A 10,753-nucleotide genomic window follows, 5' to 3' on the forward strand; every position below is an offset into this window, starting at 1 on the left:
CATGAAAATATATGAAGTAGCCAAATATACAGGGGTGGCTAACATTGGGCTTGAATCTTGTGAATAATTATTCAGGAGTCTTGTTTTCTAATTCTTGATGAGGCACCCTATTTTGAACATATATTTCAACATTCATTTCTTCTCCCTTGAGGAGCTTTGACAACTTTTGATCATGGAGCATGGCATGAGAAGCTTCTACAATTGACTTGTTATTTCTTTCAGCTACTCCACTTTGTTCGAGATTGTAGGGCATAATCTTCTCTTTCTTGATGCATTCCTTCTTAGGAAACTCTATTAATTCATTTGAGATGAATTCTCCACCGTTGTCAGACCCAAAGATCTTAATTTTCTTCCCTATTTTATTTTCGACCAAAGTTTTGAACTCCTTAAACATTTCGAAGGCTTCATCCTTGTGCTTCAAGTAATATATCCATGTCTTCCTTGAGAAACCATCAATGAAAGTTATATAATAGAGATGGCTACAAATATAATCTACAGGCATCAATCCACATATGTCAGAATGAATGAGTTGGAGGATGTCATTCATCTTATTCTTGCTAGGGTGGAATGGTCCTCTTGTCTTCTTTCCATTGGCATAGCATAGACATACTCTATCATGTGGGGCTTGAACATTGGGAATTCCAGAGACTAACTTCTTCAATTTTGGAAGAGAATCATAATATAGATGGTCCAATATTCGATGCCATAGTTCATTTAGATAATTAGTATAATGGACCAATGCTAGAAGAGATCTTTCGGTGACTTTGTAGATACCTTAAAATCTAGATCCCAATGTGATTGCATCTCTCATAGGGGATCCAATAGGCCAAGTAAGTAATTTTACCTTGATGAAGGCAAACCTCATCCATTTGTCTTCCAAAGTAGATATATATACCAAATTCTTCTTCAACCCAAGAACACACATCACATCATGAAGCAAAATCGATTCCCCCAAATCCAAATGAAATTTGACAAACCCAAAGTCTTTTACGGGATGAGTGGATTTGTCTCCAAGAATAATTTTCAAATTCGAATTTCTCTCTACCAAATTAGAGATAACTTCTTTATACCCAGAGAAATGATGACTGGCCCCACTATGAGCCAACCAACTATCCCATGAATATGTAGGAGAGGAACTAGTGTGTAGAAATAAAAATATATTCAGATTGATTTACAACATTACTTTCATACACGATGGTATTCTTCATGAACATTCAGAGCATCTCTTATTCTTCTTTCATTTGTTCCATTACGATCATTTCTTTGGTTATCCCCTCTTCTTTGATTATTAAACCCGCTATTGTTGCTTCTAGTGTTGTAGTATGGACCATTGTTCTTTTTAAGGAAATTTCAAGCATAGTTACCTTTCTTGTGACAATTGTAGCATTCAATGTGTGATGATTCTCTTTCATTCATTTTATTTGAATTTTGAGGAGGATGCTTCCTCGAATTTGATGGACATCATTTTCCTCTATTTTTCTTGTTATGAGTGACAAATGCAGTGGTCTCTCCTTCTTCATGCATTTTTATCCTGCCTCTAGAAACCATCCTTGATTCTTATTGAGTGATATTTCCAATGATCTCATCAAATGACAGGAAACTATTGTTGTTGTTTATAGTAGTAATGAAGGTTTCCCAAATAGGAGGGAGACCTCTAATAGTTACAATCACCATTTCCTTGACGGACACATTCCCAAACTCTTTGCAATTTATCTCTAAGACAAGATATCCTCATAATGTAGGATTGCACAAACTCTTATTTATTCATCTTCATATATTTGAGTTTATCTTTCAAGGATATGATTTCATTGAAATTGTTGACTTCGTACATGCCAGCTAAGTTATCATACATATCCTTAGATTTCTTGAAATTTGCAACATATGCAAGAAAATTATCTTATAAACCATCATCTATAATTTTCTTTTCTTTTAACTCACCTTTATTGTACTTTTGCTTGGCAGCAGTGGAAGAATTTTCCGGAGGCTTGGGACCTTTCCTTGAATGTATTCCAAAGCATCATTGTTATCAGCTGTGATTTCCAACCTAATTTTCCATGTAGCAAAGTTATATGAATCACCCAACTTCTCATTTTCATTGAAATAAGAGCAAGACATCTTGACTTGATTAGATAGGCTCCTTCAAATTTTCCAAATATGATTGCTTCAACTCTTGTCTCCTTTGGGCTTTGTCCTTCACCTTAGCTCTAATTCCATGTTAATTTTTACAATGTTCTATGATGTTTCAATTACTTTAGCCCAATTCAATTCTTCAATTAGCAATATTTCAATAACAACTAATTATTTTCGTCAACCAATAGTAACTGAAGATAGAACAATAATGCAATAACAATAGGATACAATCAATACATCAACAAGAGACACCAAATTCTGACTAGGGAAAAACCCACTATGGGGAAAACCCTTTGAAATTCTTCTATTATATTGTCATAAAATTTTCAGCAGATAGTACAATGGTCCCATACAAAAGTATCCAACAATATCATAAATATGATCTGAACAACAATATTGATCAGAGATAGATTCCCAATCTGTGGTCAAATGCAGTCAACTGTCAAACTGAAACCCTAGATTCCAACAGAATGAAAGGAGAGATATGTGTGTGACTGAAAACAACATGAATGAGCCTACATGCCTATGGTTATAGAAAAAAATTGCTTTTGTCAAGCCTGTGGTTGGAAACAAAAACCCTAATCACACGAGCGAGCTTCTAACCCTACAATTTTGGACCTGTACGAACTAATTTCTAAAAACTCACTTCAGACCTGTGCGAACCAATCCAAAGAAGAGAGAAGAAGATGCTTGATTATGATATCCAAATGAGGTTGAGGTCACTTGTATTTATAGGATTCCAAGGGTGACTGATTTTCTTTAGGTTCGACCTGATCAAATGTAACATTGGGGGCTTCACTTCAAAAATTCCCTTTCCCTTGTCCAAATCTAGTGCTTCAAAGGTCAAAATTGATCCTCTCGAAAAGAGGAATCTAGTCCCATGATTGGAATTTAACACTCGGCCCCATCGCCCATATAAAATAGAAAACCCCTTGGGTCAAAATCTCAGAGATTTTCCATGGATTCAAACTGTAAAAGAAATTTAAGATGGAAAATGGGAGGATAAAATATGCAGAGCTAGACTTACGACTATCGTCTGACCTAGACAAAAGAATGGAACTCCATTAGTGTCACCATAAATGCTCCTAGAGGTATATATGAGGCCCATAATAGTCTAAGGCAGAAACATTACGCTAAAAGATTTTATTGGGCTGAAATCTCATTTAAATTCGTCCCGCCCTTATCTTCGAACATATTTTGTGTGGAGAGGAACAATGCCATGCATCAAGGTACAAGTTGTAGGAGAAGAATCCAAAATTAAGGAATATACCATATCTAGAGGGGAGTTTGGAGTTCTTGAGGCCACTCCATGTCCCAAACAAAGAGAGGCCAAGCAAATCCTGGCTTATGGCAGTGGTGCAAGAACCAAAGATGCCATCAATCATTGTCACTAATTACAAAACCATTAAAAATATAGAATATGTTTTCATGTGTCCATTCTGTTCTTGTATTTTGGTCAATGAGTAAGTGTTTTTACAATGAATTAGTTAGCACCTTTCATGAATTTTATTGGATTTATACAAAATAGAAATAAACAATGGCAAGAACTATGTTTATTAGCCTGCACATTTTGCATTGGCTCTAATGGTAAAGATAGTTCATTTTCCCACAAACTAAAATGGGTTATTACTGGAGATTTAATATAAATGGATGTTCCATATTTCTAATCAAAAGAAGAAAGATTGATAAGTATATCCAACCAACGTTGAGGCAAGATTCTACTTATCTTTTATTTTTTTAATGAAAGGATGGAATATTAAAAAGGAATACATTACTATATTTGGATGTATAGTTGAATTTATTTACTACCTTGGAATGTTATGAATGTATTTTTTGATCTAGATTAGAACAAAAATGAAGCAATACAAGAAGACTTGAAAGAGTAAAGTGTTGCAAAGATTGATCATTAGGACAATATTCTTGAATAGCAACAAATAAAGGCTACTTTGATGAGAAATTAATAAGATTTGAGGAGAATAAAAATATTGCATATGGTGAAAGGGAAGATGATGCAAAATGGTTTGTATTAAGAAAATGACTATTTTTAAACATCATATCCAAAATGAGGGCATGAGCAATAAGGTCATTTTTTTTTAAACAATGATGACTAAATGATTGTCCGAGGATTTTAGTAATCGTACATACCCAATTTGCTGGAGATTACTCTGATAAAAGGGGACATTGACTTAACTGCTAATATATTCATGCTCATAAACAAAACCATTATATACAAGATAGAAATAGTTGAACAACGTGATGGAGATCATTTTCACCTTGACCTATTTTCAATTTTAGTGAAAAAAAAAGCATGAAGTTGACTTGTGTTGAGCAAATGTTTTTTTAGGGGTTGACCTAAGCCATAGAGAGAATCCATAAATGACCTATTCCAAGTGAATTATAGAGATAGTTTTATCCACCTATATGGTGTACATTTTCATTATATTCAGTTTTAGGCTACTTAAAAGAAACAACACTTAAATACATTCATAAACTACTAGCAAAGAAAGAAATTAATAGCAGAAGTGTCCTCAGACACAAAAAAAATTATTAATAAGGAAAAGAAAAATTACATAAATTATGCAAGAATTTACACATAATCACTCAACCCAACTATTTCAAGAAGGATAGAAACAAGCTTTAAATAAGATTGTGTCCTAAACTAATTTAGTTATGAATCACTTATTTTATTTACAAGTTTCCATTTACATTTATTGCATTTCTAACAACACTACTAACTATTTTCCTAAAACAATTCCTAAGTATCGACACCTTTCTAGATGTCATGTATCCTATAACAATTAGCTATTCTAAAATGTATTCTAGATAATAAGTAAATATTGGAATCTAAACAATTAAAACTTGTATATGTATTTCAGATCACCTAAGATTCTCCCCTTTGATTCAAAACTGCATTACAACAAATACCAAGCTCATCCATGAACTTAGTGAATTCAATCCTGCCAAGTGGTTTTGTGAATATGTTTGAGATCTGATCTTCTGAAGGACAATATATCAGCTTGATTACATCCTTTGTAATGAGTGTTCTGATGTGATGATACTTTGTGTCCACATGCTTTGTTTTGGAATGGAAAACTGGATTTTTGGCAAGCTTTATAATTGATTAGCTATTAATGAATAAAGATATGGCTTCTATTTAAGGAAGTCCCAAATCCTGCAAAACTTTGTGCAACCAAACTATCTCATGTGTTGCTTCCCATGTTGATATATATTCTTCTTCTGTGAAATAAGTGGCTATTGTAGCTTACTTCTTGCAACTCCAAGAAATCGTTTTCGGCCCCATGTTCATCAAATAAACTAGCATTGATGTCCGATCATCAATACTTTTAGAAAATTATGCATATGAATATCCACCAAGTACAAATTTCTTAGTCGTTTTGTACAAACAAGACCAAAATATTTCATCCCTTGGATATATCTAAGGACTCTTTTTGTTCCATTCCAGTGGTTTTCCCTTGGTTCATGCATAAATTGTAAGAGAATTCCAACCGCATAAGATAAGTTGAGACAAGTGGTTGTTAGATAGAACATGCTGCCAATCAATTGTCTATAAGTAATATATTTCACCAATTTCCCCTTCAAATTTTGAAAGTTTTAAGTTTTGCTCCATTGGGATGAGAATGAGATTGCAATATTTCATTCCAAATATTCTAAGTAGTTCAAATGAATATTTTCTTTGACTAATGAAAATACTATTTGGATGTTGGAATACTTCAACTCCAAGATAGTAGTGAAGTAATCCCAGATCAGTCATCTTAAATCCAACTTGTAATTCCTTCTTTACTTGCATAATATGATCATTATTGTTCCCAGTAATGATCAAATCATCCACGTACATAACTATATTCACCAATTTTTTTCCCTGTTGGCGCACATATAAGGTATCATCAAATTCACTTTGATTAAAGTCAACCTTATGAAGGTACTTGTCCATTTTTTCATACCATGCTTGTCGAGCTTGGTTCAACTCGTATATGGCCTTGATTAGTTTTCATAATTTGTGTTCATTCCCTTCAATCTCATAACCTGGAGGTTGAGTCATATACACTTCTTCCTGCAAGTCTCTATTGAGGAAGGCACTTTTGACATCCATTTGATGTACTTTCCATCCTTTTTGGGCTATTAATGCAAGTACTAACTTGACGGTGTTCCATTTTGTTATAGGCACAAATGTTTCCTCATAGTTGATTCCTTCTTATTGTGAAAAACCCTTGGCAAAAAGGCTTGCCTTGTACTTGTCAATTTCTCCATTTGGCCTATGCTTAATTTAGTAAACCCATTTGCATCTGATGGGTTTCACATTTTTAGGACATTCAACAAGTTTCCAAGTGCTATTTTCCATCACTAACTTGTATTCTTAAGCCATTTCTTTTTTCCATTCTACATGTTCTACTATCGCTTTGTATGTGGCGGGATCAGTAAAGTCATTTTTTATTAAGAAACAATTTTCTTCATTTCTTTGTGAACTTCTTGTTCCTGTTTTTTTTTTTTTCATTCTACCTTACATCCTTCAAAAGTTGAATGGCCCATTTAGGAAGTTTATGTTGAATTGTTTTTGGATTTGAATGATCACCATCATTACAAAGTGGATTGATATAAACAAATGTTCTTTGATCATATGAAGGTTCATGGGGTGGAGAGTCACTGTCAGATGAACAACTGCTAGAAGATTTAGATGAGCTTCCAGAAGATCCATATGGTCCAAATGAAGTAGATGAGTTGGATTAATCATTTTCTGAAGAAGGCAATTCAACCTCATACCAATGTTGTGTACTTGGTTGATTTTGCATTCTTGTTTTCTTTTTATCACCCTTATCTTCCAATTTCTATAGAAGACTTTCTATCTTTGTGGAACTCTTGCTTTCTGTTTCATTAAATATAACCTTCCAACTGGTAATAAACATTTCATTCGATAGAAGATGACATCCCTTCTTTTCATTAGACACTACAAGGAAAAGATCTTCTAGCGGAAGTTTTTACAGAAGCCCCTATTGTTGGAAATAATACTAAGAAGGGGGGGGGGGGGTGAATCAGTATTAGCAAGTCAATAATTTTTCATTTCCATAATCAGATTCATATACGCTACTTTAGTTAATGGAACTTGCGTGTATACGCAACTGTGTTTAAGGCAACTAGTGTATATCCTACAAACTTATGATTCAGTTAATTCATCATATGTTGATCTTTAATCAATGCATCAGAACCATATAAACAGTAACCAGGTGCAGTAAAAACAAAACAGACAATCACACACATGAACACAAGATATAAGGTGGAAACCCAATGTGGGTGAAAACCACCTGCTGCAATCGTATCTATCTTCTTTTTAATAATCGAAAAATTCTTTTTACAATTTTTGTACTGGTGCAGTCTTATACCAGTACGTAGGCTTCTACCTGCAGAAGGCTACAACCTTCTCTCATTCTCCAGCTTCTCCTGGAAGGGAGCTACAACCCCCTAGCTCTTGTACTAGTTGATATGTTTACTAGTACGTAGGTGTCGGCCTACAAAAGGCTACAACCTTCTCTTTTCTTCCAGGGATCACGTTTCATAAATTTTCAGACTAGATCCATCGATAACATCATCAAATATATTTGCATCAACCAATCTCCTTTGCACCAACCACAACTGAATCAATCAATCACTTTGAAAACCCTTCAATCTGATCTTTCAGAATGCTGTAACCAGAACCCAAGCCAAAACCCAGAACACTGCAATAGCAAACAAAAGTAGCTAAAACATATTTTATAAGGTATACGCTACTTCCATGTGTCGAACCTGCGTGCATACGCTCTTTTCTCAAGGCGAACCTGCATACAGATATGCAAATCAAATTTAAGATGTATATGTTGTTTTGATATGCAGAACCAACGTGTATACGTGCCTTTTCTAAAGTGAACCTGCGTACAAATCTATAAATGATGATTTAAACATTACAACAATTCCAGACTTTAGTTATACCCAGATCATCATATTTACAGACTACAACATGCACCAGTTATTTAGATAAATGATCAAACCACATAAAGATACTTCACTTCAAGCCTTAAGATCTTGACCCATCATTAGATCTTATCCTTCATTAAGCACTAAGGTTCATCCTTGGTTTATATCCAGCTATGCACCATAACCCAATAACATGTATACTAGATCTTGCTCTTCATCAGATATTCAATAATTGAGTGCTCTGGCCTAATGATCTTCCCCTCCTTTTATAGTCTTAGGACTTACTCAATACCATGGACCAAAACCACTTAGGACCAATACCTTAGACCCAATACCTGGGGTCAATACCTCGAACCAGATACCTTGGACCAATACCATGGATCAAAATACCATGGACCAAATACCTTGGACCAAAACTTAGTTTTCCAAGATATATGCGCCTCGCATTCTGTGAAAGTGTGTGTGTACGTATACGCGACTTGTATATAGTAAACCCGCGTGTATACACAACTTGGCCAATGGTGAACCTACATATACCTCTCTTTCTTCATTCTGATATGAACTTTGTGCTATTAACCTACTGAAATGTGATCTGTCATCTGAGTGAGTTGCCATCAGAGTTGCCATCAAGGACAACACCTATGTCATAATGCCAATAATCTCCCCCTTTGGGCTTGATGGCAACCCCAAGTCACTCTCCCCCTTTTTCATCAAGGGCAAAGGGTTATGCTCCCCCTGAGTACATGCTGAATTATCTGATATGCTGAAGAGTGTTGATTGAGCTCCATGATTGATTCCATGCTCCCCCTAAATATAAGCAAGGTCTGCAAAAAGATGTTCTAAAAGAAGAACATGACTTTATACATACATCATAAATGACCTTCCTATCACCAATGACTCATACATGCATCCATCTCCCAACCAAGTGGGGATATACCAAGTTTGACTCATCCACCCAACCAAGGAGATATACCAATTGTTTATACGTGTCAAAACAAGAAACATTACATCATCCTTCCCATGCATAGTGGATAACAAATTAGGTCGTTTCATGACCTTTTTATTAAAAGATATACATGACATATATAATAGAGACCAAATATCTTAAACAAGATCATGATAGTCATCAGCATCTATCAATCAGCATCCAAACCAGCAACCATGTTCTCCCCCTGAACCTGTTCCACCTGAATCAAAAACAACTGTGTGAAATTGTAACAAGATCTTCTAAGATAATGCCAACAATGCATTATTAGAAGCATATGCTCCCCCTGAACTTGTGCCAGATGATCACTATCAGATCTGATCATTTCATCAAGTTATGAACCACTTATGAGAGCCAAAATATTTCCACATGTCATCCACAGACTGTAACCATCATCAAGCAGAGAAGACAATTCACTGAACCATATCAGACCCCTTTCTTCCTGAGTTTCGCCCACTGCTTTTCCTCAAACCAACATATACGCGATTGTATACGCTTCATGAAACTCACGTATAACCACCTTTCTCTAAAACAGATAGGATTTAACAGCAGGATGATGCATCAACTACTCCCAACTTCTGTATGAGATATTCAAATGTCTCTCTGGGCAGTGGTTTGGCGAACATATCAGCAGCCTATTCTTTGGAGGGAACATACTCCAATTTGACCTTTTGTTCAAGCACTTGTTCATGTAGAAAATGATATTTGATGGGTATGTGCTTGGTCTTGGAATGCATGACTGGATTCTTTGAAATACTGATGGCACTTGTATTATCACATAGAATGGAGATGGGTGGAGTACATGTGATCTGAATGTCTTGCAATGTTTGCATCATCCAAAGGAGTTGTGTGCAACAAGATGTAGCAGCCACATATTCTGCTTCAGCTGTAGATAATGCAATTGAACTTTGTTTCTTGCTGAACCAAGACACTAATCTAGAACCCATATAGAATGCACCACCACTAGTGCTTTTTCTGTCATCAACGCTTCCTACCCAATCTGCATCTGTATATGCATGAAGTGTAAGATTTGTATCTCTAGGATACCATAAACCAAAATTCTATGTTCCTTGAAGATATTTGAAAATCCTTTTGACTGCCTGAAGGTGTGATTCCTTTGGATTTGCTTGGAATCTTCCAACTATTCCTACTACATGCATGATGTCTGGTCGGGTACATGTTAGATAAAGCAGACTGCCAATCATGGATGTGTAAGTTGGTTGATGTACTACTACTGATTCATCATTTGTGCTGAGACTGCATCCTGTTACCATTGGGGTACATACTGGTTTAGAATCTTCCATGCCATATTTTTTCAAGATTTGATTGAGATATTTGGTTTGTGACAGAAAAATACCATCTTTATTTTGTTGAACTTGTAGACCAAAAAAATATGTAAGCTCACCAAGCAGGGACATTTCAAATTCTTGCTGCATTACCGAAGCAAAATTCCGACTTATGGCTTCTTCATTGCTACCAAAAATCATATCATCAACATACACAACAAGTATTAGTAATTTATTATTGTCAATCTTTGTATATAGATTGCTATCAGCTGATCCCTTTGAAAAACCTTGTTGATGGAGATATTTGTCAAGATGGTAATACCAGGCCCTTGGAGCTTGTTTTAGACCATAGAGAGCCTTTCTGAGTCTGCATACAAGTTTTTCATCA

Source organism: Pinus tabuliformis, chromosome 5_1, assembly GCF_031772625.1.
Source record: "Pinus tabuliformis cultivar Carrire ecotype Pingquan chromosome 5_1, CPIR1, whole genome shotgun sequence".
In the NCBI taxonomy this organism is placed as follows: Eukaryota; Viridiplantae; Streptophyta; class Pinopsida; order Pinales; family Pinaceae; genus Pinus; species Pinus tabuliformis.